This window comes from Rhinolophus ferrumequinum, chromosome 3 (assembly GCF_004115265.2).
Source record: "Rhinolophus ferrumequinum isolate MPI-CBG mRhiFer1 chromosome 3, mRhiFer1_v1.p, whole genome shotgun sequence".
Taxonomy (NCBI): domain Eukaryota; kingdom Metazoa; phylum Chordata; class Mammalia; order Chiroptera; family Rhinolophidae; genus Rhinolophus; species Rhinolophus ferrumequinum.
This window is the reverse complement of record NC_046286.1, coordinates 31,671,566-31,679,565: the sequence shown is the minus strand read 5'-3', so window position 1 is coordinate 31,679,565 and position 8,000 is coordinate 31,671,566.

Here is an 8,000-nt window from a genome sequence, read left to right as displayed (position 1 = left end):
TGCGTCCAAGTGCTAACCTTTCTTCAGCATGCGGCCCAAGTTCCACCTCCTTTAAAGATGTCTTCCCTGCCTAGCCCAACTTTCATTTTCTCTTCTCTAAACTCTGATAGCATAAAAAATCTATTCCCTTTGTTTAATAAGATAGATGTTGTTAATATTCAAGACCTACTTCCATTGGGCATACACAGATCTTGACAAAACTATAAAGAAGCATTTTCTGTATCTGCAAAGTCATTTTTTTTGCATAGTACTTAAAAAATCATTTTATATGTATTGAATAACTATATTTGGTACACTGGTAGCAGTTATTTGAGCAACTGGGCCTCATTAAGCCAGATTGTGGGTTATGTTCATTTTCCAGGGTTTTAATGTAACTACCTCTTTTTCCCCTATTGAAGAAAGCTTAGTTAAATACAAGTGAAAGTGAAATTTGGTATTAAGAGCTATTCCATTATCTATTGCTAAGAAACAAACCATCCAAATTTAGTGGCATAAAACAATAATATTAATTTTGCTCTCAGATCTGCAATTTGGACATGGCTTGATGGAATGGGTCCACTCAGTGTCAGTAGGGGTGTTTCCATGGGGGCCTGGAGGGTCTGCTTCCAAGATGACTCACTCACATGGCTGGTTAATTGGTGCTGGCTGCTGGCTGGAAGCTCAGCCAGAGCTGGGAGATGGATGCCTCAGTTCCTTTCCACATGGGCCTTGCCATAGGCTTTCACGCAGCTGATAGCTGGTTTCTAAGAGCAAACCTCCCCAGAAAACAAACAAACAAAAGGACCATGGACTTTTAGGACCTTGTCTCATAAGTCACATGATGTCAACCTTCCTTACTCTATTGGTTGAGGCAGTCTCAAAGCTTACCCAGGTTCAAGGAGAGGAGACATACATGCTACTTTTTGATAGTGTGTGGCAAGATTCTAGAAGAGGATGTGGGATAGGAGGTATTATTGCAGTCATAGCTATGTATATATGTGTATATACATATATATATATATATATATATATATATATATATATATATATATATATATATATATATATATATATATATACATACATACAATCGATAGATAGATAGATAGATAGACACACCCAGATGAGTAGATGGATTGATCATGAATCTGGTCCCTTCTGTGCACTTCCACTTCCGTCATCCTGAACCTCCATCATCTCTCACCAGGGTACAGCATTCTCTGTCTCATTGTTCTATTACCTCTCTTGCACCGTTGCTATGATTTTATACCATAGCAAAAAGAATGGCCTTTAAAAAATGTAAATTAGTGATTCATAATTCATAATGGGTAAACCTTGAAAGCATTATCTTAAGTGAAAGAAGCCAGACCCAAAGGGACAAATATCATAAGCCTCCTGGCCGCTCACCCTCTGGCCTCCCCACTCACCACCCTCTGCTTCTACTTAGTGCGGCTCTGGCCTACACTACCTCCGTGTTGTTCTTCAGATAGCTTCACAGCATTCCTCAGGCTATTTCCCCCGCTATGCCCTCATCTGGAATGTTTTTCCACCAAAAATTTTCCATCACCCCTTATTTCCTTCAGATCTCTGTTCACCTCTTACCTTCACTGAGAGACCTTTCTTCCTCATCATATTTCTGATAGACGCTCAACATTCCTGTATGACTTTACAGTTGTCAGTGCCTCTGCCTAGCTTTTCTTTCTTCATGAAATTAACCACTAACTGACATCATATTATCATTGCTTTTTGTTTATTGTCTGTCGTCCTCGTTAGACCACAAAGTCTCTGGGGTCAGGGACCTTGTGTGTCTTGCTCACTGCTATGTCCCCACTGACCAGAACACTGCTCAAATGGATGAATGAATAAAATTACAATATGCCCTATATTTATGTAGTCCTTAAATCATTTCAAAAGCACTGCAACATATCGCCTCAAAATAATCCAGGATTATATCCTAAAAATAATCCTGGGGGCTGTCAGGGATCTATCACGTACCTTAAATAGAATTACCAATGATAAATATTTAATGTCTATTGTGTTCTAATACAGGCTTATAATTATTATCACTGCTCAGCTTTATTGTGTGTTTGCAATGTTCTAGGCACTGAAGTAAGAGCTTTATATGTGTTATCTTGTTTACTCTTAATAATAAATGTATAATTTACATAAAACAGTCTCATTTTATAGAGGAGAAAATTAAGATTTAAAGCAATAACTTTCCCGGTGCTACTCAGGTAGTGGCACTTATCTGGGCCCAAATGGCTTACCCACTATATTGGACTCAAAATAAATTCTGAAAATCGGTGGTTCTCAAACATGACTGTAAATCAGAATCACTTGAGAAGTTTAAAAATGATCTTCACATCTCAAACCCACACCTATGTGTTAGATTCATATTCTTTTTTTTTATTTTTTTATTTTTTTTTATTTTTTTAATTTATTGGGGTGACAATTGTTAGTAGAATTACATAGATTTCAGTTGTGCAATTCTGAATCACATCATCCATAAATCACACTGTGTGTTCACCACCCAGAGTCAGCTCCCCTTCCATCACCGTACATTTGATCCCCCTCACCCTCATCCCCCACCCCCCAACCCCCTTACGCTCTGGTAACCACCAAATAACGTTCCCCAGATTAATTTTCAAACCCCGTGGCCATCCTGTGGTCACCGACTGCCCTCCAATCCCCTCACCCTCCCCCCCACCCCCCACTCCCCCCGCCCATCTAGCAACCCTCAGTTTTTCCTCATTGTCTCCCAAACAGTTTCTGATTAGTTCATTCACTTATTCTTTTCTTTAGAATCCGCAAATAAGTGAGATCATATGGAACTTATCTTTCTCTGTCTGACTTATTTCACTTAACATAATGTTCTCTAGATCCATCCATGTTGTTGCAAATGGTAAGATTTCTTTCTTCCTTATGGCTGCATAATACTCCATTGTATAAATGTACCACAGTTTCTTAATCCAGTCATCTACCGATGGGCATTTTGGTTGTTTCCATGTCTTAGCTATTGTGTATAGTGCTGCAATAAACATAGGAGTGCATAGAGATTTTTGAATTGAAGTTCTGGATTTCTCCGGATAGATACCTAGGAGTGGAATTACTGGATCATAAGGTAGTTCCATTTTCAGAATTTTGAGATACCTCCATACTGTTTTCCATAGCGGCTGCACCAGTCTGCAATCCCACCAACAGTGCACAAGCGTTCCCTTTTCTCCACATCCGCGCCAGCACTTGTTGTTTGTTGATTTATTGATGATAGCCATTCTGACTGGGGTGAGGTGGTATCTCATTGTGGTTTTTATTTGCATTTCTCTGATGGTTAGCGAGGTTGAGCATTTCTTCATATGTCTGTTTGCCATCTGTATGTCCTTTTCAGAAAAATGTCTCTTCAAGTCCTCTGCCCATTTTTTAATTGGATCGTTTGTTTTTTTGGAGTTGGGTTGAGTAAGTTTTCCATAGATTTGTGATATTAATCCCTTATCAGATATATCACTGGCAAATATCTTTTCCCATTCAGTAGGATCCCTTCTTGTTTTATTGATGGTTTCCTTTGCTGTGAAAAAACTTTTTAGTTTGATATAATCCCACATGTTTATTCTTTCTCTTAGTTCCCTCGCGCGAGGGTGTATATCAGTAAAAATCTTACTCCGGGTAATGTCTGAGAAGTTTCTTCCTATATTTTCTTCTAGGTATTTTATGGTTTCAGACCTTACATTTAAGTCTTTAAGCCATTTTGAATTTATTTTTGTATATGGTGTAAGGAGGTGGTCCAACTTCATTTTTTTGCATGTGTCTGTCCAGGTTTCCCAGCACCATTTATTGAATAGACTGTCATTACTCCATCGTACATTCTTGCTTCCATTGTCGTAGATTAAATGGCCATATAGGCGTGGATTTATTTCTGGACTCTCTATTCTGTTCCATTGATCTATGTGTCTGTTTTTATGCCAGTACCATGCTGTTTTGATTACTGTAGCCTTGTAGTATAATTTGAAGTCAGGTATTGTTATACCTCCCACTTTGTTCTTATTTCTCAAGATTGCCTTTGCTATTCGGGGTCTTTTATGGTCCCATATAAATTTTAGGATTATATGTTCTATTTCTGTGAAAAACGACGTTGGCAGTTTGATAGGAATTGCATTGAATATGTATATTGCCTTAGGCAGTATGGACATTTTAATTATATTAATTCTTCCTATCCATGAACATGATATGTGTTTCCATCTATTTATATCTTCCTTCATTCCTTTCATCAGTGTCTTATAATTTTCTGAGTATAGATCTTTTACTTCTTTGGTTAAATTTATTCCCAGGTATTTTATAGTCTTTGGAGCGATTGTAAATGGGATTGTTTTTTTAATTTCTCCTTCTGATGTTTTATTATTGGTATATACAAATGCAACTGATTTCTGAATATTAATTTTGTATCCTGCCACTTTACTAAATTCATCTATCAGCTCTAATAGCTTCTTGGTGGAGTCTTTAGGGTTCTCTATATATAGTATCATATCATCTGCATACAATGATAACTTTACTTCCTCCTTACCAATCTGGATGCCTTTTATTTCTTTTTCTTGTCTGATTGCTGTGGCAAGAACTTCCAGAACTATGTTGAATAGAAGCGGAGATAATGGGCATCCTTGCCTTGTTCCTGATCTTAGGGGGAATGGTTTTAGCTTTTCCCCATTGAGTATGATGTTAGCTGTGGGTTTGTCATATATGGCCTTTATTATGTTGAGATAAGATCCCTCTATTCCCACTTTCTTAAGGGTTTTTATCATAAATGGCTGTTGGATTTTATCAAATGCTTTTTCTGCATCTATTGATATGATCATGTGATTTTTATTTTTCATTTTGTTAATGTGGTGTATCACATTAATAGATTTGCGGATGTTGAACCACCCCTGCATACCAGGGATGAATCCCACTTGATCGTGGTGAATGATCTTTTTAATGTATTGCTGAATTCTGTTTGCTAATATTTTGTTGAGGATTTTTGCATCTATGTTCATTAAAGATATCGGCCTGTAGTTTTCTTTTTTTGTGGTGTCTTTGTCTAATTTTGGGATCAGGTGATAGTGGCTTCGTAAAAAGTGTTTGGGAGTCTTCCCTCCTTCTGGATTTTTTGGAAGAGCTTGAGGAGAATTGGTGATAATTCTTTTTTGAACGCTTTGTAAAATTCACCTGTAAAGCCATCTGGTCCAGGGCTTTTGTTTGTTGGGAGACTGTTGATTACTGATTCAATTTCTGTGGTGGTAATCAGTCTATTCAGGTTTTCTGTTTCTTCTTGAGTTAGCCTTGGAAGGTTGTACGCCTCTAGAAAATTGTCCATTTCTTCCAAATTGTCAAATTTGTTGGCATATAGTTGCTCATAGTAACTTCTTAAAACTCTTTGTATTTCTGCAGTGTCCGTTGTCACTTCTCCTCTTTCGTTTCTGATTTTATTAATTTGGGTCCTCTCTCTCTTTTTTTTAATGAGTCTGGCTAATGGTTTGTCGATTTTGTTTATCTTCTCTAAGAACCAACTCTTGGATTCATTGATCTTTTGTATTGTTTTTCTGGTTTCTATTTCATTTATTTCTGCTCTGATCTTTATTATCTCCTTCCTTGTGTTCCCTTTGGGCTTATTTTGCTGTTCTTTTTCCAGATCCCTTAAATGTGAAGATAAACTGTTGATTAGTGATGTTTCTTGTTTCTTTAGGTAGGCCTGCAAAGCTATGAATTTCCCTCTTAGGACTGCTTTCGCGGCATCCCATAGAGTTTGGGTCGTCGTGTTTTCATTTTCATTTATCTCGAAATATCTTTTGATTTCTTCCTTGATCTCCTGCTTGACCCATTCATTATTTAGTAATAAGTTATTCAGCCTCCATGAATTGGTGTGTCTTCCCGTTTTTTTCCTGTAGTTCATTTCTAATTTCATAGCATTGTGATCAGAGAAGACAATTGGTATGATTTCAATTTTCTTAAATTTATCAAGACTTGTTTTGTGGCCTAACATATGATCTATCTTGGAAAATGTTCCATGTGCGCTTCAGAAGAAGGTGTATTTTGCAGCATTGGGGTGAAATGTTCTGAAAATATCGATTAAATCCAAGTGGTCCAATGTATCATTTAAGGCTGTTGTTTCCATATTGATTTTCTGTCTGGAAGACCTGTCCCTTGTGGTCAGAGGTGTGTTGAAGTCCCCGACTATAATAGTGTTACTGTTGATCTCTGCCTTTATGTCAGTCAGTACCTGTTTTATATATTTAGGTGCTCCTATGTTGGGTGCATAGATGTTTACTAGGGTTATGTCCTCTTGTCGGATCGATCCCTTTATTATTATATAGTGCCCATCTTTATCTTTTAGTATGTTCTTCATTTTAAAGTCTATTTTGTCAGAAATAAGTATTGCAACTCCAGCTTTTTTCTCGTTTCCATTTGCATGAAATATCTTACTCCAACCCTTCACTTTCAGCCTGTGTGTGTCTTTTGTTCTGAGGTGAGTCTCTTGTATACAGCATATACAAGGGTCTTGCTGTCTTATCCAGTCAGCCACCCTATGTCTTTTGATTGGAGCATTTAATCCATTTACATTTAAAGTGATTATTGATAGGTACATAGATATTGCCATTTTTAAATTTGTAGTTAGGTTGTTTTGATCTTTCTTCTATTTACAGAAGACCTTTTAGTATTTCTTGCAATGCTGGCTTGGTGGTAATAAATTCCTTTAGCTTATTTTTTTCTGGAAAGCTCTTTATCTCTCCATCAACTTTAAATGATAGCCTTGCTGGATAAAGCAATCTAGGTTGTAGGCCTTTGTTTTCCATCACTTTAAGTATCTCCTGCCACTCCCTCCTGGCCTTCAATGTTTCTGTAGAAAAATCATTTGATAGTCTTATGGGAGTTCCCTTGTATGTAACCCTCCGTCTTTCTCTTGCTGCTTTTAGGATTCTCTCTTTGTCTTTAAGCTTTGCCATTTTAACTATAATGTGTCTTGGTGTGGACCTGTTTGGGTTAATCCTGGTTGGAACTCTCTGCACTTCCTGGACTTGTATGTTGGTTTCCTTCATCAGGTTGGGGAAGTTTTCAGACATTATTACTTCAAATATGTTCTCAATCCCTTGCTTGCTCTCTTCACCTTCTGGTATTCCTATGATGCGCATGTTGTTGCGCTTGATGTTATCCCAGAGGTCTCTTAGGCCATCTTCATTGTTTTTTATTCTTTTTTCTTTTTGTTGTTCCGTTTGGGTGATCTCTGCTACCTTGTCTTCTAAGTCGCTGATTCGATCCTCTGCTTCATCTAGCCTGCTGGTAATTCCTTCAAGTGAGTTCTTAATTTCGGTAATTGTGTTCTTTAGTTCCAACTGGTTTTTCGTTATGATTTCTACATCCTTCTTTATGTTTTCTCTAAGCTCGTTTGTTATGATTTCTACATCCTTCTTTATGTCTTCTCTAAGCTCCTTAAACATTCTTATCACCAGTGTTCTGAACTCTGTCTCTGAGAGGTTGGTTACGTCTGCTTCATTTGGTTCCAGTTGTGGAAGCTTCTTCTGTTCTTTTATTTGGGACGTGTATCTTTGTTTCCCCATTCTGGCTGACTGTGTTTATTTTGATATATTAGGTAGATCCCCTAGAGTTCTTAGTTCTTGCTAGGTTATCTTGTGTAGTATGTGTCCTTTATATTTGACTCGCACCACGTCGTCCTCCTCTGCGTGTGCTCCAAAGGTGAGTCTTGTGTTGTGTACACTGTCCCGTTCAAGAAGATCTTTAATTGCTTCCCGCTAATGAGCAGGTGGGGTCAACTCCTGGGCTGACCTGCCGTGAGACTTGGCTCTGCCCCCCGCAGGGCACTCTGCTGCGTGAGGGTTGACCACCCCAATGTGATTTGGCCTCTATGGGCTCCAGAGCCTGCCGAGAACCCCCTCTAGGTGTGTGACCTGCAGGTCAAACCCGGCTGCACTCCGATTTGGTCTGGAGTTGGCCCCCAGATATGCCGAGTCCCGTGCCACCAAGCTGGGCCCCGGCAGGGA